General features: G+C 45.7%; 1 protein-coding gene and 1 non-coding gene across 2 annotated transcripts in view; one reads left to right on the top strand and one right to left on the bottom strand.

Moving 5' to 3' along the window:
- Positions 1–7,164, bottom strand: part of LOC140686159 (unconventional myosin-XVIIIa-like) — a 67,888-nt gene extending 60,724 nt beyond the window's left edge. Inside the window, 1 exon segment of the mRNA XM_072939140.1 lies at positions 7,060–7,164. The gene's annotated coding sequence lies outside the window, so the exon portion shown is untranslated.
- A 6,455-nt stretch (positions 7,165–13,619) lies between these two features.
- On the top strand, positions 13,620–13,749 carry LOC140686488 (small nucleolar RNA SNORA72). Its single transcript, XR_012060343.1, has one exon. It is a non-coding gene; the product is annotated as a small nucleolar RNA SNORA72 (small nucleolar RNA).
- Positions 13,750–26,069: the final 12,320 nt, after the last annotated feature.

Raw genomic sequence — 26,069 nt, 5'->3', positions numbered from 1 at the left:
AAGTCTCTTGTGGACACAGGTTACTTATTAACTTTCTGCCAAAGTCATCCCAACCCTGGAACCTTTGGAGGCTGGGTCCATTTCAGCCCTTCCCTCATCACCCCTGTCCTGCCACTGTTATCTGCACAGCTCACAAGGTACCCCTTCCCCACTGCTGTCTCTACAGTTGCCAGACCTGGTCGTGGCCTCTGTACTCTCCACATGTTGAGAGCTACCTGCAACCTACCCCCTCTACCCAGGGTCAGACCTACAAGGCACCTGCAGCTGCTCCTATGCTTCTCAGCTCCCAATTCGCCAGAGATCTGGGCTTTGTCAACTTCCTGTAGATCCTGGACTTTCCAGCATCTCCTGTTCTCAGGTCCAAAGTCTCTAGCAGCAATGACATCACTGCCTCCTGACTCTCCATTCCAGGCTGCAGTTTCTACCTGCCACCCTTCATCTCTTACCCTCTCCAGTGTTAGGTACCTTACAGTTTTTCTGACCTCCTCCTCTGCCTTTCTCCCCTCACCCTACTCTAGGAGGCCTTTCCTAATTTTAAGTGCAAGGAAGGTATGTTTGTAAATTAGAGTATGTACTTAAATCATCCTGACCCTGGTGTCCCCCAAATCGAAGTACCATTGATTCAGTCAACTCAGCTGCTTTAAGACTGAAGATATTTTGAGGGCAAGGAACACTCAGCTCAAATACACATGTATCAATTCATCAACAGGAGAAACAAATTACATATTCATATGATGGAACACTATCCCAGCAATAAAAAGGAAACTACTGATACACACAACAGGGATGAATCTCAAAAACATTATGTTAAGTAACTGTAAAAGAAGCCTTTGATATACTGGTATGATAACTATTTATATGAATTTCTAGTATAGGCAAAAGTAACCTAGGGTTAAAAAAAATCAGAACAGTGGTTACCTCTGGGAAGTAGGGGTGCAGTGGAAAAGGGCATGAGGGAACTTTCTGGGGTGATGTTCATGCCACATACCTTGATAAGCGTTTAAGTTGACATATATTTTTTAAAAATGTAATTATGACTCTCAGATATGTACATATTTTATTTGTCAATAGTCATCAAATAGTTCACATGAGATTTGTGCATTTCATTGTGTGAGGTAATCATTCAAAGGCAAAAAAGAACTGTAAACAAATACTGACCTCTTGTTGATGATATGTATGGTAACGTATTGGGGGCAAAATATATTGGTGTATGCAACTTACTTTGAGATGCATCAAAAATGTAAGATGGCTTTAAAAAAAGGTAAGATGGCTTGATGGTTGAATCAAGGGATAATGATGTGATAAACAGGAACAGTAAAATTTTCACTGTAGAGTCTGGAGGGTGAAGGGTGTTCACTGTAAAATTCTTTAACTTTTCTGAGTGTTTATGATAAAATGTTGGGGGAAATATGTATTTATCAAGCACCTACTAAATGCAAGGGATATAAAGATAAAATTCATGAAACAGTTTAGGCTTCACATGTCAGGTAACAAAGCTGGGAACAAATTCAAGTTAACAGTGATGCAATTTTGGACAAGTCGTTTAAGGCCTCGGTGTCTCCATTTTCCCATTTTTTAAATGGAGATAATAATAGTATCTACCACATAAGGCATGGGAATTAAATAATATATGTATATATGCCCTTCATATAGCCCAGAGTAAACCCTCAAGAATGGCACCCAATAATAGCAAGGCACATTCTTGCCATCTAAATGGGATGGTAGAGAGGATAATAAAATACACAAATGACTCTCAGCACAAGTATGACTAAAATAAGTCTAGACATTAATGCTGGACAGGACCTTTGTATATGAGAAGTAAAGCTCAAAGAAGTGAAGGCAATCCAGTGAGCACATGGCCAAGCTGGATCACACTGGCTCAAGCCCAGAGGCCTCATACAACTACTGCCAAGATAAGGACAGGCAATTCATAGATGCAGAAATGCAAATGGCCAACAAACATGAACAGGTACTCAGCCTCAGTAACAGCCACAGACATGTGAAATAAAATAGAGATATACTGTGTTCACTTAGCAGTTCAACTAAAAAAAACAAAACAAGACTAATAGCACGAGTCAGCGGATGGGAAGCAGGGTGTCTCACTCCTTGACAGGGCAATTCTACTTGTAAGACATCTATAGATATATTCACACAATAAACATGGCTAATCTTTGCAGCATTGTTTACAATAGCATTGTTCTAAATTATACAACTAGACAGTTATTTCAAAGAATGAGGTAGATTTGTGTATACTGACCTGGAAAGATTCTGTACTATATTGTTAAGTGAAAAAAAGCAAGCAGCCAGACAGTATATAATTTTTATTAAATTTTTAAAACTATGTATATGTGTGCATATGTATACATGTACATTATGTGTAATATTTGCATATGCATAGGAAAATGTATGCTTTAGGGAAGAGACAAGGATTTTGGAGGGGCCAAAGTAGACTTGTGTTTAGTCTATATTGTTTTAATTTTTTACCGTGAGAATATTTAGCTGGTAGGGGTATGTGTGTGTGTGTGTGTGTGTGTGTGCACGTGTGCGTACATTTAAGCCTAGGGGCTTTAGATAGTAAAATTATATATAATTTTTTTTCTACTTTTCTTCTTGTTTTTTATTTCCCACCGGAAAAAAATTAATATTTTTATATAAAATTTCATTTATGTAACATACAATATATTAAACTATAAATATATGATATATAAAATATTTATAACAAGCTTTTAAAAAAATAGTCTGGAAAGATCCATTACATAAATTTATCGGTTTTCTCTGCAGAGTAGGAACAGAGGGGTAACACTTCAGTTTTCTACCTAGTAAACTTGCTATAGATTAAACCTTTTTTCAGCATGTTACTTTTGCGATTTTAAAGATTAAAAAAGAAAAAGAAAGGTTTGACAAAGCAGTAAGCAATCCATTTTGCATTAAAGCTGTGAACAGGTTTCCAGTAGCAAGTTCAAAGCATGCCCTCTGGAGCCCTGAAAAAGTTTCAGTGACTTGGGGGACTTGGTTAAAATAGATCTCACTGGTGTCTTGTGGCTTTAAGTAGGGACGGATTTAAATGGGTCACCCTGCAGCTGGCAAAGTAGAAACCCCAGGAAATGGAAACTATAACGTTAGAATCCCAAGACAAGGGCGCCCAGACTTGGCTGCTGTGGGTGGATACTTAAAACGGTCGGTCCGCCGCACCCCCACCCCCAGACCACACTCATAAATAAATACAAAGGAAATACTTTCCCAAGAGAGCCGGCCTCTCTCGCTTGGCCCCTGACCTCCCTAAGCGGCTGTTTCCTACGGCCGGAGGCCTCGATCGGGGCACCGGCCCCCACAGACGACTGCACGAGCGGCCCAGTGGTGCTCGCCCGGCACCTGGCTCGGCCCGGCCTGGCCCGAGTGGCGCAGGGTGACGCCTGTCGCCGCGGAGCTCCTTCCCCGCCGGTCCTGCGGAGCTCCGCAGCGCCCCGTGACTCACTGCCAGGTCACACGGAGCTTATCTGGCTCCAGGTGTGCTCACTCACTCCGACTGCACGCTTCTCACATGACATCAGCCGGCCCGCCCGCTCCCTGCTCTGCTCGCAGCAGCGCCGGGAACCCAGCGGCCCTCGGCACCTCCAGGCAGCCGGGCCGGCGCAGCTGCAGCCCTGCGGCGCCTCCGCTACGATACCGTCTCCCCTGGAACGCAGCAATCCCGAAGGCCCCGGGAGACGAGAGAGCGGGAGAGGTGCCAGCCACCCCGCCAGGTCCCCGGTGGCTCTTCCAGGTGTACCTCCTCGGCCCCCTACGGGGCCTGCCGCAGCCCGCTGGGCTCTGAGCTCAGCTAACACTGCCCACCCCCCTACACCCCACCTTGTGTGTGACCTTGAGCAAGTTCCGTCCCCACTCTGGGTCTTAGCTATTCCAACTCTAGCATCTCCATGGGCCTGAGACTTCAGATTTGGTTCCAGGCCCTTGCCTTTGCTAGAGAAGTATTCTGCTCAGCCACAAACTGCAGGTTCTAATCCCACTCTCCCTCTGATTTGCTGTGTGACCTAGAGCCCAGCATCCAGCATCTCTGAATACCAGAAAATAATAAAAATAATTCCTTGTAAGTGATAAAGTACTTGGCTGAGAGAAGGGGCCCTGGGCCCTGTAAAATCGTCAGTCCACAATTTAAACTGCTGCCTGACTGTAAACTATTTGAATTGTCAAGGGAATGTGGATAATTTACAAGCCACACAATTCCTACCTCAAGAGAAAGGGCAGGAAAGTGGGGGCAGGGAGAGTGGAGGCTTTCCATGTCTGCTCCCCACCCCTCCCAGTTCAGCTCTTGCCACTGCACCACCCTATCCCCTAATTCAGGCTGCCTCAGAAAATGGTGATGGGGAGGTGAGAGGCAGTAAGCATCTTAAATACCCATGGGCCTGAGCCAAAGCAGAACTTAAAAGCTCTATCAAGCCCCCAACCCAAGTCCTGGGAAACCTGTTAATCATAGCACAGGGTGGGCTGGGCCCTCCTGTCCCCTCAAACCTTTCAGCTACCTCAAGCCAGAGTGCCTCAGCTTTACCCACCACGCCCAGGAGAGGCCTGGGGCCCAGGGCCACCATCAGGACACTGCTTACATGGATGTTCTGGCTCCAGTCTGTGATGTCCACTCCAGATTTGGGAGGTCTGACTGGGGACAGACCTCTGGTTGAGAAGGAGTAAGAACAGCCCTCCTGCCCTGGGGACAGGGGACAGACCAAGTCCGGGTTAAGGCTTCCTGAGATCCAACAACTCTCTGCTCCACCCGAATAGGGTGGATTCTTCCTTTCACATAAGCCCCAGTTCTGCCTCTCCCAGTTCACCTTCAGGTACCTGTCTCTGGGGAACCCCAGAGTTTTCAGGCCCAACTTCTGAAGACACATGCAACCCTCAGTGAGCAGCCTCCAGCTAGGCCGGTGACGGGAGCTCCAGGCAACAGGCTGACTGTCCAGACTGCCAGGCAGTGACGTTGAGGGACCAGGCAGGAGTCAGGAAGGGCACAATCCACCTGAGGGCTTCTCAGGAGAGCCTGGGGCATGGGAGGAAGCTGAGCCAGGCCAGGAGAGAGTAAACAAACTAGATCCTCAGAGCTGCCGGGCACCAGGTCATCAACTGTTCAAAGCTCAAAGCTCCCACAGGAAGTGACCATCAGCATTCTACCCCTCCCTCACATCTGTGACCCTTCTCATTCCCCTAATCCCCAATACAATAGTTTCCCCCATCATCTTCCTGGAATTGAAGCCCCGACTCCAATGTTTCCAACCCCAAATGGACAAGCACACCTCCACCCGAAGCTATATATAACCAGTCATGTCCAGCAACCAGGAGGATGTTTCCTGGAAAGTTCTCATCACAAAAGGACAGAGGGGAAGCTGAGGAGGTGGCAGGTCACTGACAAAGAGCCAGGGAGGTCTGTCCAGAAGCCAGAGACCTCAGGAGAGCAACTTTCAATATCCCCAAATAGAAAGTAGCCCCTGAACTAATAGGGTGGGGAACATGACGCAAGGCTGGGCCCACTGCCATGACAACAGGATACCAATCTGCCCAGGAAAAGGGCTCCAGACCTGGTAAGCATGTGGGAAGGCAGCTTCAACCTCTAGATTCAATGTCTGGCTAAGGTGATCTTGCTCTTAATCGCTTGGATGACCTTCTTTGGCTTCCAGCATGGCCCCCGTGCATACACACTCGTCACAGTTCACTCTCCATGGGGGGATTTACCAGGCCTCCTCAGCCACAGACATGCCAGGCACTCCAAAAGGCAAAACGAACCCACAAAAATCATTGGCCAGTGAAGGGGGAAAGGAATCCAATTCCATAACCTGGGTGGACCATCTGAGGGCAAAAAGGTCGTAGGCAGGAAAGCTCCTCCCAGGAAGCATCGTCCCAGGCCTCCCTACACAAACACAAAGCACGAGGACACTGCCAAACACATGCCCGGTTGGCCAAGTGACCAGGCAAAGGGAGTACCGTTCAAAAAACCAACTGGCAGCCTCCCCCATCCTCACCCTCCCCACCCCACCCCACCCCCAGCTCATTCTGGCGGGCAGCCTTTCCAGCTAATCAGCAGGACACATGTGCCTTGCAACAGGGTGACACCCCCATTCCCCCACCCCACCCCCACCCCCAAACAAAGCTCCAATGTGTGGTGTGTCCCTGCAGGCCTTATCTCAACCAGGAACATGACCCACTCCTCACCAGGCTTGGTACCAGTAGCACCCCAACACGGGGGTGGAGGGCAGCGAACCTTACCACCTCCCCGTCCCATTGGCGAAACAACTGGCATGACAGGTTCGCAGGGCGGGGCGTCAGGGCAGTCTCTCCCAGAGGCCTGGGGCAGGCTGTCCGACCTTCCCACACGAACCCCACCCCTTGGCAGGGAAAGGTGAGGTGAGCAGCCAGTCGCAGGGGACAGCCTGCACTCCCTAATCCCCAAAGCCTACCGTTCACCTCCCCACCCCCCTCTTCTGTCCCAAGGGGAGGAGGCCCGGGAAAGCGGGGTCTCCATTGTTTTGCCAGCTGTCTGGCAGCTGCTCCTTTGAGAGGAGCCCGCTGTCGGCCTGGCAGTGAAAGGGTGAAGGCCGCTGGGAGGGATAAAGGGCTCGGAGGAGGTGCTCGCCTTCCCCGCCGCCTCCCTCAGGGCTTCGGTCGGTCGGTCTGTCTGGGGGGCCTGGGCCTCGCCCCGAGAAGTCCCCTACCCCCCAGGCTGCAGCCTCCACCCCGCAGTTCGGGGCCACCTGGGCTCCCGCGAGCCCTCAAAGCCTCAAACTGAAGGCTACCCTGCCCGGCCTCCCCGCGCCCCTCAAGCTGGCAAAAGGGGCCGGAGCTCGCCCTCCCACCCGCAGTCCCGGTTGGCCCCGCGTTCCGGGCGGCGAGCTGCGCGGTGGGGCCAGGGACCGGAGCCGGGAGTACGGGCCGCCGCTTCCAGGGGACAGGGGAGGAGGAGGAGCCGGCGGGCCCCGCCGCCCGCCCGCCTTCCCGGCTCGAGCACACCCCGTCGCCCCACCACTCCGGGCCTGGCCCGCCACCGAGCGGCCTCCCCCGCCGCCCCACACTCACCGGCCGCCGGAGCCCGCCCGGCCGGCAGCAGGAGCGGAGACGCGGCATCCAGCGGCCCCGGCCCGGTCCGGGCTGGAGCGCAGCGCGGCGCAGCGCAGCGCCGCCCCCCGCGGCCGCGCGAGCCGAGCCGAAAGGGAGCTCCCTGCTGGCGGCTCCGGGGATAAACGGCCAGCCTTCCTGGCAGCGCCTGGGCGCTCCTCCAGAGAGGGCCAGGAGGGCACTGGGCGCTGAGGGCACCGGGCTCTGAGGGCACCGGCACTGCCCTGAAGACCTCTGTCCGGGTCCGAGAGGCCTGCCTTGGAGGTCCTGTCTGCACTGGGCACTGAAGGCTGCTAGGCGTGCCCAGGGCAGGGCCAGGGTCATGCTGAGTATACAGAACACGCTCTGTCTGAGGCGGGCACTGGTGGACTCTGCTATGTCCAAGACGGTGCTGCCCGGAGCAGTGGTCTCAGAAGGAGCAACTGAGTCTTGCAGGCCACATCTTCCCAGGGTGGCTCTGCAAGGCAGACAGAGAGCGCTGCTGGAGGATGCCAGATGGCCTAGTCCATAGCAGGCACTGCCTGCCGTGCCCAAGGTGGCACTGGCAGAATGTACTCCCCAAGGTGGACACAGGCTCCTGGTGGCTTGGTCTGAGAGAGCTCTGCCCCAGGTGGAGCTGCCTAAGGGGTGAACCAGGGCCCAGGGGACATTGCCACAAGAGGCACTTGCTCCCTAAAGGAGTCCAACAATGCCAAGATTAACACCTTTCCGAAGCTCTTTGGAATGAGGTCTGCCTCTGGGTCCCTCATGTCCTATAAATATCAGGTGAGCTGCTCTACCTAGTGAGTGAGAAGGAATTTTAGACTCTCTGGATGAGGCTAGAGATATTTAGAGACCAGGCCTCCAAGATAGGTGGCTATGACTTGAGCTTGGAGAGAGAGAGAGAACATTTCTCTCTCATTAAGAGAGGTGAACACTTCTACAGGCAGTGTCCATAATGAAGGGAGGTACCCCAGAATGTGGAAGAAACTGGGTGGAGTGGTGCAGGAAAAAGGGTGTAGCAGACAAGGGCAGCTACTTCCATAAACAGCTCAACCAGGAACTTCTCCAGGCAGAGGTGGCTCAACCTGACAGACCAGGGAAGATTCAAGCAAGGGGGCTCAGGAACTAAGAGCTGAGTAAGAGCTAGGAGACCCTGAGGAGTAGACCACACCCAGAATGTGCATTTTGGATAAAGGAATAGCACGCACCCCAAACTCAATCCAGCACACTTTTACTGAGTGCCTGCTAAATGCCAAGGCAAGCACCAGGCACTCTTAGGGACATGGAGATATCAGACTTGGAGACTCTCCAGGGAACTCACATGGTGCAGTGGGGGATGGAAGTGAGCTGTGAGCAATAGGATTCACCACAATGTCATCACTTGGATGATGAGATAACACTTTGATGGATGACTTATTTGGCTGTAGGAGTGAAAGAAAGCTGCTCTGAGGACATGACATTTGAGTGAAAGCTTGGAAGCTAAGTTGGACAGTGACTATCACTGTTGCTTTCTAAGCACCTACTATGTGCTAGACACTATCTCTATTCCTCACACCAAACCTATGAGTGAGACATTATTTTTATAGATAGAGATTAGATGTATGGACCCAGAGCCAGGTTGCCTAGGGTCAAATCCCAGCTCTGTCAGGTCTAGCTGTGTTACCCTGGGTGACTTACAGAACCTCTCTGTGCCTCAGTTTCTTTATCTAAAAAAGTGAGGTAATAATGCCTACCTTGAAGCTTATTTTGAAAATTAAATGAGTTTAGCCTTTTCAACAGATGGTGCTGGAACAACTGGACATACACAAACAGAAACAAAAATTGAGTCTAGACACAGATCTTATGCCCTTCACAAAAATCAAAATGAATCATAGGCCTAAATGTAAAACATAAATCCATAAAACTCCTAGAAGACAACATAGGAGGAAACCTATATGACCTTGGGTATGGTGATTTTTTTTTCACATACAACATCAAAGGAAACACTTTAGGAAAGAAAGGATTAATACCCTGGACTTCATCAAAATGAAAAACTTCTGCTCCATGAAAGGACAATGCCAAGACAATGAGAAGACAAGCCACAGACTGGGAGAAAATTATTCAAAAGACACATCTGATAAAGAACTGTTATCCAAAATATACAAAGAAATCTTAAAACTCAACAATAAGAAAACAAACCAATTTAAAAATGGACCAAAGACCTGAACAGACATTTCACCAAAGAAGATATACAGATGGCAAATCAGCATTTGAAAATATGCTCTACACCACATGTCATAGAACATTGCATTAGAATGGCCAAAATCCAGAACACTGACAGCACCAAATGCTGGCAGGCGTGTGGGGCCACGGGAATTCTCATTCATTGCTGCTAGGAATGCAAAATGGCACAGCCACTTTGGAAAACATTTGGCAGTTTCTTATAAAACTAAACTTACTCTTCCCATATGATCCAGCAATTGGCCTCCTTGTTATTTACCCAAAGGAGATAAACACTTATATCCACAAAAGAACCTGTGCACGGATGTTTAGAACAGCTTTATTTATAATTGCCAAAACATAAGAAAACAAGATATCGTTCAGTAACTGAATGGTTAAACTGTGGTACATCCAGACAATGGATTATTATTCAGAAATAAGCCATCAAGCCATGAAAAGACATGGAAGAAACAAATGCATATTTGTTGACTAATTTATTTACTAAGTGAAAGAAATCAATCTGAGAGGGCTATATGATTCCAACTCTATGACATTCTGGAAAAGTTAAACTGTGGAGACAATAAAGATAGGTGGTTGTTAGGTTGCCCTTGGGAAAGGGAGGGATGAGTAGGCAGAGCACAGAGGATTTTTAGGGCAGTCTCTATATGATACTACAGTGATGGATGCATGCATACATTTATCCAAACCCATAGAATGTACAACACCAAGAGTGAACCTCATGTAAACTATAGACTTTGGGTGATGATTTGGGTGTCAACGTAGGTTCAGTTGTAACAAATACACGAATGTGGTCAGGGATGTTGATAGTGTGGGAGGCTGTGTGGGGGCAGGTGAAGAGGGTATATGGGAACTTTGTACTCTCAGATCAATTTTACTGTAAACCTAAAATCGCTTTCAAAAATAATTTATTAATTTTTGTAACAATTAACTGAGTTAATATGTAAAAAGGACAGTACCCAGCACATAGTAAGCATTCTATAACTTTAGCTTTATTGGCCTGACTTTCCCAACTCACAGCTATGAAAACTAAGGTACAGGCACATTTGTGACTTGCACACAGCCTGCAAGTGGTAGAGTCAGGATTCAAACTGAGGTCCCCAAGGCTCAAAGCCCACCTTCTTTTCCCTACACCATGGCAATGAATGAATAGGCATATTAACATTGATTTTATTCATGTGTGTCCATGTCTAGGGTACTTGGGGAAGCACATGGTGCTCCTAAGAGCTCCTCTAGCCTGAACCAGGAACCGATTTCAGAGACCCAGCAAGACGGAAACACCAGAGCAACACCCACAATAACTCTAGCTCATGGTCATTTGTTTTTTCAGTCTTTTACTTCTCAAAGGTCAGGGTAAAAGTAAAAGTAAAAGTAAAAGAAATAAAGCACCCTCTCCTCCTCATAGAAAAGTGTCAGATGAGTGTCCACATAAAATAGCACAGATGACCACGGAAAAGCCAGTTTTACCAGAAAACTCCTAAGCTCTTAAAGCTACCTGATTTTAATTGAAAAGTCCTCTGAGCGAGAAACCTGGTAATAATAAAAATCGCTCACGTCAACTGAGCCCTCACCATGGGTCAGCACTGTGCTAACCCCTTGGCCGGCGTTGTCTCATTTAGTCCTTACCATCACCCTATTAGGGAGGTGATGTTGTTATTCCCATTCTGCAGATTAGAAACCAGCCTGAGGAAGATGAAATAATTTGCCCAAGCCACACGGCTATTAAATAGCAGAATCCAAAATACTTGCTCTGAATCACTCATCTGGGTTGTGTCCTGGACAGACTGAAAAGTGCCTGGGCTTTGGGGCCACATGGCTTGAGAGGACCCTTGTTCTAGCAGCTGCTGGCTAGTTCCTTAAAAGCCTCAACTGCCTTGTCTGTACAATGGGGATAATAATAGTGCCTACCTCATAAGGGCATGAGAGGATAAAACAAGCAACTTCACTTAGAGTGATTAGCCCAGCATTTGATATATAGTAAGTGGTTAACAGATGTTCACCCTCACTAATCTCTCTGAATCTCTTCCCATCTGTAAAATGGAGGCTGATCATAATATGTAAGTCATAGCCTTATTGTGAGGCTTAGAAGAAATGGCAAGTGTAAAGCATGTGAGTGATACCTGTTACATGATAAAGTACCACAATATGATCCTCCAAAAAGGATCATAAATAGTCAAGCCAGTTTTTTTAAAAGCATACCTGCCTGACAGCAAATGATGTTCAGGTGACAAAAGTTCACGTTGAGAGGGGAGGGGTAGGTTAGGAGTTTGGGATTAACAGATACACATTACTATATATAAAATAGATAAACAACAAGGACCTACTGCATAGTGCAGGGAACTATGTTCAATTTCTTGTAATGAGCTGTAAAAGAAAAGAATCTGAAAATATGTATATAAGTTTGTGTAAGTATAACTGGACCGCTTTGCAGCACACCTGAAATTAACATTGAAAATTGGCACTTCAATTAAAAAAAAAGAATTTTTAAAAAGTACACATTGAATATTGTTCCTTAAAACGCACTTATTAGCATAAGATCTTTTATTCCTTTGCATAGATGCTTGAAGTGTGGGTGAAGAATGCTCTCTAGGAAATGTGAAGCTAAATTCTTAGGAGAGTACCTGCTGAATATTAGCCCAAAATAAAGAAGCACATCTCTGCAATGACATAAAAAAGTTTTATTTGGGGAAAGTTCAAACACAGACAAAAATAAGCAAAATAATATAACAAACCCCCAAGTACCCATCACACAGCTTCAATAGTTATCAACTCATGGAAATCTTTTTTCAACCATACTCCCTTCTACCAATATAACTTTAAAACAAACCCCAGATATTGTATCATTTCATCTGAAAACATCTCAGTATGTATGTCTAAAAGATAAGGGTTATTTTTTAAACAAAACCACATACCATTGTCATACCTAAACTTTTTTAACAAGTCTCTAATATCATCAAATAATCAATGTTCAAATTCCCAGTTATCTCCATAAAGTTTTTTTAAAAACTGCTGCTTGTTAGAATTGATTCACATGTTGCAGTTAGTTGACATGACTTTTTTTTTTTAAACAATTCATTCAATGGCAACTGGTAATCATCAAATTAGCAATAGTTATCTTCAAAAGTTATTCCACTAGCTGTGCTGTAATTTCTCGAGGTTGATCAGTTATAGGAATGGAAACTGGGAGATTAAGTGATTTGACGAAGTTCTCATGGCAAGTAAGTGGCAAAGAGGCTCAACTTCAAGCCTTATGACTCTGGAAGCCCATGCCCCATCTGACTCTGCAGCTCTGCTTATAGTTGTCTATGGTCTAGGACGCTGGGCTCGAGGCTGCTGGGGCTCATTGTAGAGTCAGGCAGAGGCCATGAAATTCCTGGGAGCATGGAAGGGACCCCACACTTATGTGGAGATCAATTCAGAAGGAGTAGGCTGCAGGTTCAGACAAAGGCCAATATGTAAACTGAGGCCATCAAAGATTTGTAAGAGGGGTCGTATTCTCTGCAATAGCTGAGCTCTTGAAAAATATTTTTTTCTGTGGTAAAATATACATAACATTTACCATTTTAACCATTTTTAAGTGTATGATTCAGTGGCATTAAGTACGTTCACAATGTTGTACAACCATCACCATTATCCGTTCCCATTACTTTTTCATCATCCCCAACAAAAACTTTTGTACTCGTTAAACAAAAATCCCTGTTTCCTTCTCCCCTCCCCAGACCCTGGTAACCTCTATTCTACTTTCTGTCTCTATGGATTTGCATATTCTAGGTGCCTCACATAAGTGGAATCATACAGTAGTTTTCCTTACGTATCTGGCTTCTTTCACTTAGCAAATGTCCTTAAGTTTCAATCATGCTGTTGTATATGTCAGAATGTTCTTCGTGTTTATAACTGAATGATATTCCATTGCATGTAAACACCACATTTGGTTTATCCATTCATCTGTTGATAGATGGTTCTTTTCATATTCTTATACTTCTAATAAAGACAATCATATATATCTGTTGCCTTTGTCATTTCAGAGACAAAATGCTATATGCCATCTGAAGAAAGAAGACCATGCCATCTATGAACTATTCTTCCCCTCAAAATAAAACTCAAATTTGTTCAAGACTCTAGATCTATTTACCAATTTATAGGAAATACAGAGGCCGGAACATCATATTAAACTACTCCCTGGGGATGCAATCAGTCAAGTCCAGACTGTGGAAAATCTATAGGACACATGACCTAGTTTCTTCCACAAATAAGTTGCAGGGGGGAAAATGAAAGAGCTAGAAGAGAAACCTGTAGATGAAAAGATACTTAGAAGCCGTGTCCTGTGAATATTCTCACTACTGATTTTGTAATAATCAGGGCACGCTAAATATTTGCTATATTTAGACCATGACTGTGTCCCCAGACCTACTTCTTTCCTTAGATCTGATTTTATAAATGCTGGTGATAAATCAAACCTGACTTACATGATATATCTTATGCAGGAAATGTCTGTGACTCTAGGTATCTGATCAACCTCAAGAAATAGACATCAATAGCCTGAAGCACAAGAAGAACAGTTTCCATTGCAGCAAGCAGGACTCCAGTTAGACCTTGGAAAGAACTTTTTTTTAGCTGTTAAAGGATTGTTAAAATTGGCCCAAGTTGTGGAAGGAGATGGAGGAATGTCCATCTCTTCTGGTTTTCTGACATGCCTCAGGGGAAGCCCTCTGTGGCCACTCTTAATTCTGGTCTAAAGACATCAAAACTAAAGTAAATCAGCATAGATGAACCAAGTCCATATTTTATGCAAAGCACTAAGTTAAGAGCAGGACTGTGTGTCCTATTCCTACAAAGCACAGCATCACCGCCCCCCCACCTCCCACCTGTGACTGAGGTGCAAAGACCAGTCAGAGACACGTGCAAAGTTACACAGCAGGATGGATCTGAATACCTCTGAAGGCCACAGTAAAGGGGAGTCACAGCAAACAGTGCATGACTAATTATCAAGTGAAATCGTCACGGAGACTCGAAGGGGGACAGACCAGATGAGGGGTCAAGGAAGGCTTCACAGAAAGAGGCTAGGTTTTGAGCCTATAATAGGAAAATTTAGAAAATAATAGCACTGCTTGCTGGGGAACACTATGCGCCTGGCCCTTTATTTCCATTATCTTGTTTAATCCTCACAACAACCCCGTGAAGTGGGTATCATTAATCTCTTTTTATACAGGAGGAGACTGAGCCTAAAAACACCAAGCAGCTTGCCCAAGGTTACACAGCCAGTTGAGTGGCAGAGCAGCATTTGGACCCAGTTAGTTTGGCCCTGAAGCTGACCAGGGCAGCACTCCGCAGGAGAGACTAGAGACAGTGCGGGAGGAAGCCCCTGAAGTTCTGGGCACAGCTCCAAGTGTGGCTGGGGAGGGAAAGTGTGGAGAGCGAGGTCTGGGCTGGCCCGTGGAAGATGCTGGAGGCCAGGCAGAGATACTTCAAGGGGTTAATTCAAGTGGAGAGCTGACCAGGAGGCAAGTGCTGGCAGGTAAGCAGTAGGGGTCCAGGGCAGCGAGAATGCAAGTCTGAGCCAAGGAGGTGACATGGGGACTGGGTAGGAGAGAATAGGAAGGAAGGTTTGTGTGGGGACTTGGCTACCAGGAGCCATAGGAGCAAGTGAGGGGAGAGCTGGCAACTGATGCCACAATTCTGAGTGGGCCAGGCAGCAAGGCAAAAGCATCCCTCTAGGTAGCTAAGGCTAATACAACGGCTAATGTTTATTGCGACTGGCTACTACCAGTGAGTACTTCACACATATAAACTCATCTCATCCTCAAAACATTCTTAGGAGGTAGGGTTTATTATTGTTCCCATGTTTTTTGCAGGTAAAGGAACTGAAGCACAGAAAAGTTAAGCAACTTGTCCAAAGTTACATGGCTGGTAAATGGGGGAGCTGCGATTTGAACTCAGGCAGTCCAGTTCCAGAAGCCTTGCTCTTAATCACTTCGCTCTCCTACATCTGTTGAGGTAATGCTTTCAGGAGGAAGCAGGGTTCCCCACTCCCTCTCCACATTCCCTGCCCTCAAGGATCAAGCAGGAGAGTGACAGTGATAGCAGGATTGTTTGCCGGGGGCACTGCCCAGTCAGACCGGGCTGGCTGCCTCTCACCATCAGGCAGAGAGTCTGTGCTGGGGCCTGCACGGCCCAGATCTCCACCTCTAGGCAAGAGGGCACCTGGAGCCCAATGCTGTCCCCATCAGAGTGGAGTAGGGGGGAAGGACAGGCCACCCTAGAAGTGGCAGCAGCTGACACAAAGAGGGCCTGGCAGGGGAAGACCCAGCCCCAGTAGTGTAGCCCCATCAGGTTCTGGAGGAAGCAGCCCTCTCGCACCCCAAATATGAGGTTTAGGAAGATCAGCTTCTCTGTGATCCTGATCACAAGGCAGTCAGTACTAAGGCGACCAGGGGCAGAAGTAGCAGTGAAACAAGGCCAGAACATCAGACCCAAACAGAGCGTATTGCCCCATCAGGAAGGCCAACCCCATAAAGGCTGCAGCACCACGTGAGCAAGGTAGATGGCCGAGACCTCATGTGACCTCAGGCTGGGGTCCTGGGCTCCAGCCCCCGGGCATGTGGCGAGAATCCTCTCTCCCACCAGGAACTGTCCCTCTAGAAAGTGAGAAGACCCCAGGAACCCCAGCCTGGGTCACTGTGGACACAGAAATCACAAGCTTTAAGGAAGAAACTGAGGTAGGAAGGGAAGAACAGGGAGGGAAGTGGTGGTGGTGGGGTCCTATAAAGCCCCAGAAGTTGGATATTTGCATAACTATTTCTGGACCACAGCAAGAGCTCCAGCGCCATCTGTGCCTGACGCCCAGGCGTGCCACTTGCTGCCTGACAAGGACAAGAAGAACAAGCAGGCAGAGAAAAGGACACTGAGGAAGAAAAGACGGAAGCAATAACTCTCAGAGCTTCTCTCCAACACAACCCCAAATTAACCAAGACAACCTGCACACTTAAGCTGCAATTTGGCCTCCATTGAAATGTTCCTAGCTAATGGGCTTTTGAAACTTCCAACCATCCTGGGCTTTTTTTTTTTTTTTTCAGATTTACATAGCACCAGGCATGTTTTCCCCAAGATGCCACAGCAGACTATTCATAACTTAGATTGTTTCTCCTCCAGGTGCCAGGGTCACATATGACGTTTGGTTACCATGCCAGGATTTGGAAGAGACAGGTCTTACATCCCCAATCCTGGCCAAGTGGACACTCTCTAAGGCCTCATGCTGCAAAAATCTCACCTTACTTTACATGTCTGTAGCTTCTGATCCCGGGAATTACTGAAAACACTTCCAAAGCAGAGTTTGAGGGGTACTGACACCCATTATCTCCACCAGTCCCCTCTTTCAGCTTCCCAAATGCACATACCCTCTAAGTATAGAAGCAGCATCATGCTGACTGTGCAAACTCAGGGGCAAGACAGGACCCCAACCTTCATCGCTGCCTTGACTGCCTCCCCTGGTTCCCTCCTAGACAGAATCCTGGAGCTGCTGCTGGAGCCCCTCTCTGTTCCCCTTCACTTTCAAAAAGCCATGTTCTCAACAGGAGTGAATGAGGTTTGATGTTTCTGGATGCCAGGACTTTAATGGACGAGAACATAGTCTCTCAGGAGAACTTTGAAAATGGGGCAGAGATCTGTCTGTGCAGGCCAGGGTTTCTCACCCTCAGTTTCAGCCTTAGCACATGGACAGCTGGGGTCTGATAATTCTCCATTATAGGGGACTGGCCTGCGCATTTAGCAGCATCTCTGGCAGCCTCTATTCACTAGATGCCAGTAGCACCCCACCCCCACCCCCTATCAGGACAATAAAAAATGCCTCCAAGTGTCCCCTGGGGAACAAAACTGCGAACCACTGGTCTAGGCTAAGCTTTTTTAACTTTTCCTGTTTGGAGGCAGGGGATGAAAAAGTTGATTCTTTAGATTCTAAGATCCAAAAGGAGAAACTCCCAAAGAGGTAAACAAGATGCTGTGACTGGCTAGAAGTCAGGGAGGAGAGCAAAGGCCTCATATCCTAGAAAATTGTTCCGCTCCGGCCAGCAGCCTCCCCAGTGAGAGACAAACATTATTACAGGGGATAGAGCACAGCAGAAATACCTATACATCTCTTTGATCCCAGTTTTTTAAAAAATGCCACCGAACCTGTCCCACAGACAAGGACTGCCGTGGAGACTTCTCCTTCTCATCAGCAAGATATTCCTTCAGTCAATTCTAAATCCTTCTTATTATGGCTGTGGATTCTGAGGACCCTCAGAACCAGGCCCACCATTATTTTGCCTGAAAGGGAGGGGAATAGTTGTCACTGAGAGGTGGAGGCCAAAATAAATCTGCTGCCTGCTCCAGGATGCTGCAGACCAGGAATTGTGCAGAACATGGGCTGTTTATCCCCAAGCCAGGGGGATCCTATGGGAGAAAAACTCAGGAAAGGGTGGGACAAAAGCTGAGACGCACATTGAGCATTCCCTGTGTTCAAAATCCTACATACTCGGCTCAGCAGAAGCCACGAGAATCCTCCTACCCTCCAGCATTCAGGACCTGGCTGTGGCCATGGCCCCATGGCCTGCCAGGTTTGGGAAATAGCCTCCACAGGTTTGGACACCCTGAAGTAGTTACCAACGTGGAGGGGCAGGTGAAGCTGGCTTGGAAACCACCTGGCCCCCAGGAGAGGTTGGCTGGCACTGGCAGGAATGAATCAGATGCTGGGGCTATTCCGTCCCCAAGCGGAAGTTCCTACCAGCGAAACTCTTCTCCCAGCTTGGTGGAGGGGCCCCTGGGAAGTTTGGGGATGATGTTTAGGAGTTCCTCCCCAGGAGAAAGCCCCCTTCTCCAAAAGACTTCCCTGTTTGGCCTTCCTAAGGTCTCTCAGCAGTTCCTGAGTCTGAAATCAGGGACCTGGGGCTCTTTCATTTCCTGTGTGACGTGGGGCAACTCAATCTACCTCTCTGGTCCTCATTTGTGTGTAACAGAACCAACAAACATTGGATGGCTTCCTGGGGCCAGACTCAGGAACTTTACATTCCTTGCCTCATTCGTACCCTCTCTCCAACTGTGTGAGGTTGTTATTATGATTCCTACATTGTAGCAGAGGAAATGGAAGACCAGGGAGTTTAGGGAACTCAGTTGGGATCAGTCAGCTGGAATTCAAGCCCAGGACTAGGTGACTCCAATTCCACAGATTCTCATCATAAACTGTAAAATTACTCAACACAGCATAGCAAGAATGAACCTGGCCTCTCCTGCAGGGTATAGGAAATAGCTGTGAACTTTATACCTATATTAAGCCATATATTTTAGTTGACTCCCAGGCCATTTTCGGTTCCCTCTCTGCACCAGGATTCGTCAAGGTGCCCCTAGGCAAGTGTGCTGGCACTCAGCCCTCCTGTGTCCACTGATTGGTGTCACTGGGCCGTTTGTTGTCCCGCACTGGGTTACTGCTGAAATGTCCTTTATTTCTTGTCTGCTGGCTTTCTTTGCTAAATCCATGCCAGGCTTGAAGGCCCAGGGTTCTTGCGGGCCAAGTTCCCATCTGCCCCGCCCCCTCCATTCCCTTTTTGCTGCCCCAGGCTCTCTGGGGTCCCTGTATACCACAGGGTCCCTCTTGCTGGGACTCATGGCCACCAGTGAGTCATCCCTTCCCCTTTGGTTCTTCTCCCCTCAGCCTGGAGGAAACTCCTCTAGTTTCTGAAGGGAGTCCCACTCCACTCAAATACCCAATCCAGCTTTCCCTTATGATATTTTCTTTGAATATTCAGTCTGTATGCAGAGGTTTCTGTGCTCCCCTGAAGGCCAGGTTTCTGGAGAGCTAGGCCAGAAAGCAACTTTATTCCTGAGGCATTATCCTCTGAGGCAATGAGCACAGGATAACCCAGCTCCTTCAAAAGGGGGCAGTGGTGACAATGAGATGTTAAAATACCACCAGTAAAAAAAAATAAAAATGGGTAAGGTCTCAAAAAAACTTACATCAATAATCATATACAAACTTATTATTCTTTCTCCCGATTCCCCTTTCCTTGGGGGCAGAGATACAGCCTTGCAGGGCTTAGTGCAAGTAATAGCAGTAATAATAGTAAAATTAATAACAGTAGCTAATATACTAGAGGCCTTGTTATGGGCCAGGCACTATGATAAGTGCTACATCTACATTATTCTGGGGGGGAGGGTTTAGCTCAAATAGTAGAGCATGTGCTTAGCATGCCTGAGGTCCTGGGTTTAACCCCCAGTACTTCCATTAAAAAAAGAAATAAATAAACTGCCCCCCCCCTTGCAAAAAAATTATATCATTCTGTTAAATTCTCGTAAAAATCTTACGAGGCAGTTCTTATTATCTCCAGGAAACTGATCCTCCGAGAGCCCTGCCCCAAGTTCATACAACCGGTGGGTGTGGAGCCTAGTTCTCACCCAGTTTCCTGACTTCAGAGACTGTGCAGCAAGCACTGGGCCACACTGTCCAGATGTGCCATAAAGACTCACTAGTTGGCTGACCAGTGTCCCTCAGGCTGCCCACTCACTGGCTTTGAGAAATATTGTTTATCAGCAAGTCAGACAGGCACCTCCCCTACTGGGGATGTAATGGAATGTTGGCATGAACTGGTTTCACCCGCGGAAGTGAAGTTGGCTAGGAGGGAGTTTCCTCCCAAAGACCAGAAGACCAGACTGCAGGTCCTTGGCCTACCTGGCAATGGGCTCCCCAGCCAGGCTTAGCATTGCCTGGGGTTCCAGGCTGGAGCCACCTGCAGCCTGTCCTCCTGCTTGTCCGGAGGAGGCTGGGAAATCATTGCCCTAATCCAGGGTCCCCTCATCCACCCTGAAGTGAATATGGGCACCAGGAAGTGGTGTCAGATGAAGCAGGTGCCAGCAGTCTGGCCCTGGGAGGTGAGGAGTCAGTGTAATTAAATTAAACATTTGAAATATTTGAAAGTCTACCACTTGGCAGGTTTTCATGCTAGGTAGACACTGAGCCCATTCCTGCTTCTCACAAATACAAAAACACAAACACAAACCATCAGTAATAGAAAGAATGTCAACTTCAGGAGGAGGCTGGTAGGTGAACAGCATTGTAAGCCCCCCACTCCTGCCTGCTCTTCCTTTTATCCAATCCTTGCCTGCAGTTCTTGGTCCACCCAATACGCACACCTGAATCCCACCTTAGCCCCGGACTCCTCCAGCCATTTTGAGCCTAACCCTCTTCTCTACTCCAATAGCTGTTTTCTTAAAGACCAACTAGGAGTGAAAATGAGCCAAATTATTCACATTTGTGTCACTTTATATTTCTACTTTCTCCAGTATAAATGTTGTTTATTGCAGAGGAACCACGTGGTAGTCCATGTGCCAGACTCTGAGGCCCTGGGATGAAGACCTGGGCCCTGCCCTCCTCACAAAAAGCAGGGAAGAGAATTAGCAATGTAATCTGATGAGATACAGGCATATAGGGGCTCCAGAGGTGAGATGTGTGTGTATGTGTGTTTAGGAAGATCCTGGAACCCTGTGAACCCTGTGGAGTTTTTACAAAATATCAACACTGGAAGGGATCTCACAGAGCAGTTAGTCCCATGCTTTCATTTTAGTTGTGCAGAAATTGAGGCCCAGGGAAGTTAAGTGATTTGCCCAAGGACACACAGCAGGTGAGAGTAGCAAAGCCCACACTGGGAGCATCTCTCCCATACTCTTCTTCCAGGTCTCATCCACCCTGCTCTTGCCCCCTCACCACATTCCCTCCTAAGATGATTCAATAATAATGATATTTTAAGCTTTGTAAGTGCTAAGACACCACCTGGCACTGTGCTAAACTCTCGGCATAGATCATTTATTACTCACAGCAGCTCTAAGAGTTAAGTGTGTTTTTAGGATCCTCTTTTATGATAATATTGAGTCTTACGTTAATTGACTTGCTCAAGGTCACCCAGTTAACATGTGAAAAAGTCAGTATTTGAACATAGGTAGTCTGAATATACAGTCAAGTTCATGAAAAAAAATCACCAGGTGACCTTGCTTCAGGTACAATTTCTGGGCCCTGCCCCCAGAAATTCTGACTCTTTAGGTCTAGAGTGAACAAGCTGGAGCTTGCATTTTAGCCATGCATTCTAGGTGATTACAATTTGGTGGTCCTCGGACCACACCCTGAAATACCTAATTCTCTAGTATCTTTTTTTCTAAATTCGGAGTGTTCCAACAGAGCCCCTCCGTTCCCCAGGGACCTGCTTTAGAAGAATGAGGGTGCTTTAGGGACAGATGTGTGCCCCCTGGTGGTCAGAGATTAGAGGCCAGGGGCTGCAGCCAAGAAGGCCCCTGGTCAATATCACAACTGTGCATTTTTCTACAATTCTGTTCCGTCAATGTTCCTGACGTGCCACTGTGTGCCAGCACTGAGCCAGCGTCACTCAGTGCACACTTGACGGAAGCAAGACTTTGGGGAGCAGAATTCTTCACAGTGACTGCTTACTTGTGTTCCCCTGCTGATACAAATGCATGGATCTCAAGCTGCAGCTGGGCAACTTTCATGGGGTCCAGGTTGTCCTATCTGACAACATATGGCTCTGTATTTTAGGTCTTTAGGAAGGTGCAAAAAAGATTTTTGAAAAAGGCTGAGTGCACACCCTGGCAGGAGAATGCGGGAGCATACTTGCCGTGAGGTGAAGAGCTCAGACCTCAGAGTCCGGCTGCTGCAGCACTGCGATTTCAGGCTCTGGGGTCCTGGGACAGTTATTCCATCTTTTTGAGTTGCAGCTGCCTCGCCTCATGAAACATGAAGCAATAATAATACCTCCCTCGTAGGGTTGTAATGAGGATGAACATTACATCCACTGTCTTAGAACAGTGCCTGGTACAGGGTAGAAGTTTGAAAAAGTGTAGTGCTTTGAATACACTTTGTAGTTATATATCATGAAGTAAAAAAGAGATAAACCAGGGGTTCCGATATTGATCTTGATTTATTCTCCTTGAAAAGGAGCAGTAATAATTCTCAATCCCAGGCAACTGAGGGAAAAGATCTGCCCTAGATCTAAATCCTCTTATACGTGTGCACAAATGTGAAAACAGCTCCACACTCTTGGTGGGAGTGTAAATTACTACAACTTTGGAAAATTGTTTGCCAACGTCTGCTAAAACGGAGCATGTGTATGACCTGGCAATCCCACCTCTCAGTATACTCCCAAAAGAGACGCTTGTATATCTTAACCAAAAACATATACAAGGACGTTCATGGCAATACCATTTATAATAGTCCTAATGTGGGAACCACTCAAGGGCCTATCAACAGTAGAATGGATTAAAAAACTGTGGTATTTTCATAGACTACAATACCATACAGCACTGAGAAGGAGCAAACTAAAATACTTACAGCGACATGGGAGAACCTTATAAACATGAGAGAAAAAGAAGCCAACACTGAAGGAGACATACTGTACGACTCCATGTGTATAAAGTGCAAAATGGTCAAAACGAACCTAATACCCTTAGAAACTGGAATAATAAGTTACCTTTCAGAGGATAGTAGTGTTGTGCCTGGAGGGGGCCTGACGAAGCTTCTGGCGAGCTTCCAGTAGTTTTATACCTTTAGATCTGTGTGGCTGTTATACAAGTGTTGCACTTTATAAAAAGCCATCAGACTGTTCACTCATGATTTGTGCATTCTTCTATAAATGTGTTAGATTTCAATACAAAGTTTATCTGATTACCAAAGGGGAAAGGGCAGGGGAGGGATAAATTAGGAGTTTGGGATTAATGGATACACATTACTATATATAAAATAGATAAACAACAAGGACCTACTGTATAGCACAGTGAGCTATATTCAAAATCTTGTAATAAACCATAATGAAAAGAATCTGAAAAATAATATATATACACACATATGTATATAACTGAATCATTTTGCTGTACACTTGAAACTAACATTGTAAATCAACTGCACTCCAATAAAAAACAAAATTAAAAAAAAAAACTCTTGATAGGTCCCTCAAGACCGGTCACAGAATATACTCAGATCTCATGTGTCACAATCTAAAGCCCAGAGTCCTAGAGGGTATCAGAATCAGGAATTTAATGCCTCTCTGGGGATGGGAGCTGTGGCCTCAGGTCCTATGAGCTGGAACCAGGTTTCCTGCTCAAAGCCAAGAACAAAAAGGCTTTCTTGTAGATAAAACAGGTTCTAGAAAAACTGCACCATAGAACACATAGGCCATAGAACACAGCAAGAAAGCTCGGTATCTGTCTAGAGTCTGTGCAGGGAAAGATCAGAGCTCTGACACTGTGCTAAGCACAGAATCAGTACCTGAGCACATGCTAGGTTTGCTGTTTGAGAACCCCAGTCCAAGATATTAGCAAAAATTGGTCTGGATGTGGTGAAACTCATACAGAGTACTAGCATAGAGAAATACAAGATTACCCCTACAGGAATTTCTCCAAAACCTAGAGAATAAACAAAACCCTGTCCCCTGTAGAAACAAATAAATACAGGAAAAAACTTCATGATGGAGAGATGGCAGATACAATGAAAGAGAAAATTTATACCCCAGGATTTACAGACAAAAGGACAATCTGAAAAAATGTTTCCTTTCAAGAAACATGAAAGCTAATTTAAAATAAATCTGTCTAAAATGTTCAACTACATAGAGGAAGAAGTAAAATCCATATAATAAGTAAGATATTATGGGGGGAAAGGTGGGTTTGAAAAAGAACCAAATGAAAATTCTAGAAATAAAAAACATGTAGAAAATTAGTTTTTTTAAACAGAATTTAATAGAGAGGTTAAAGAGCTAGATTCTGGCAGAGAGTGAATTAATGAATGGAAGACAAATATGAGGAAATCGCTCAGGGTGTGGTGCCAAGAGATTAGAAGAGAGGAAATAAGAAATAGAGACGAGAAGACATGGCGTATAGAATGAGAAACTCCAAGTAGGAGTTCAGAGGGGGAAAATAACAGTAGTGGAAAAAAGAGGAAGTACAAAACCAGGTAACAGTGGAAAATTTTCCTGAACGGAAGCAGACATGAGTTTGTCAACTGAAGAAGCACAAGTCCTAAATAGATTTTCTTTAATTCCATATCTAACACCTCCTATGGAATTGCAGAGCATCAAAGGTAAACAGGCTACTAAAGAGAACAGACTAACTACAATAGAAACAATAATCAGATGGATAGTGGATTTCTCATCATTGCTGAAGTTTCCAGAAGACAATGTCATAATATTATCAAAGTGCTCAGGAAAATAACTGTCCATTAAGAACTTTGTTCCCAGCTATACTTCTATACAAAGCAAAGGTGAAGTAAGTTGTTCTCAGACATACAAAGGTGAAGAAAGTTGATTATTTATAGAAATTTGCTGAAAGAACTATTAAGGAATTATTTTGTAACAAGCAAGACAAATCCAGAAGAACAAAGTAAAATGCAAGAAGGGATAATGAAAAAAAATTGGTAAATTTAAGTAAGAGATAATTACTAAAAAAGTAAAATAAAATAAAGAACCAAAGAGTAACACACAAGATGGGAATAGAAAGTTCAGAATTAAGATCTTTATTTTATTCAGAAGGATAGAGAAACTGGATACATTTAAGATTTTGTAATTATTAAAATACAATAAATAGAATGTACACGTTTCAAATCAGTGGAGGGGAAAAGAAAGATAATTTAAAAACTCAGAAAGCAGGAGGGGAGGGGGAAAAGCACAGAAAATCTGATAAATAAAAGACACAAAGCAAGACTGTAAATTGTAGTATATTCATACTATGAAATAGTGTGCAGCCCATACAATGAGTGAATATGATCTACATGTAATAATATGGATGGATTTCAAAAATATAATGTTGAAGGAAGATTGAAGTGATTTGTGGAATTTATATGTTGTGTCCATTTACATGCATAAAATTTTCATGTACATTAGGTACTTTTTTTACAAAACAAAAAATGACATGTGTATTTTTATAAGTACATAGTAGAAATTTGCAAACATAGACAGGAAGCATCCATACTAACTTCAGGAGTGTGGTTGCTTCTGAGGAGTGAGAGAGGGGAACAATGCTGGGGGAAGTACAAAGGAATCTTTACTTTTATTTGTAAGGTTTTGTTTGCTTGTTTGTTTGTTTTAAAGATCTGAAGTAAGTATTACAAAATGTTAACTCTTGTTAATTCTGGCCAGTGATGCACAAGGTTTGGATATTGAAGGCTACTGGGAAATCTTCCTTACTCTTTAGACATAGAAAGCCACTCTCTCCTGTTGGATGTGAACAGTGAAACACACAGCCCCAACTGCTACTGGAAAACATCCAACAATCATGAAAGCAACCAGGCTTAGAATGAAGCCAACACTGAAATCAGTAGAACAGAGATGGAAAAAAACCCAAGTCATTGAAACATCACTGGATCAACCAAGCCTGACGCTTACCTTACTGCATTATGGTCTGTTAAATGAACTAAATAATTTTCTTATTGTCTAAGCTAGTTTGCATTAGGTGTTCTGTTACTTGCAGCCAAACTTATAATAACCAATACAAAGGGGATGGAGAAATGGAGACATTGTAGAACTATTAAGGGGGTAGAATTATCAAGCTTCAGCCAAAGGGTGGATATGATGGTGAGAAAGAGGAGTCGAGATTGATTCCGGGGCACAGGGTCTGGGAGGGTATAGCTCAGTGGCAGAGCCCATGCTTAGCATGCACAAGGTCCTGGGTTCAATACCCAGTACCTCCATTTAAAAAAAAAAAGGTGCATGTGAAGACACAGAGGGATATGTAGGGATGAAGAGCATGTGAAGACA

The sequence above is a fragment of the Vicugna pacos genome, chromosome 16 (genome assembly GCF_048564905.1).
Source record: "Vicugna pacos chromosome 16, VicPac4, whole genome shotgun sequence".
In the NCBI taxonomy this organism is placed as follows: Eukaryota; Metazoa; Chordata; class Mammalia; order Artiodactyla; family Camelidae; genus Vicugna; species Vicugna pacos.
This window is presented reverse-complemented; position numbering and strand designations above follow the sequence as displayed.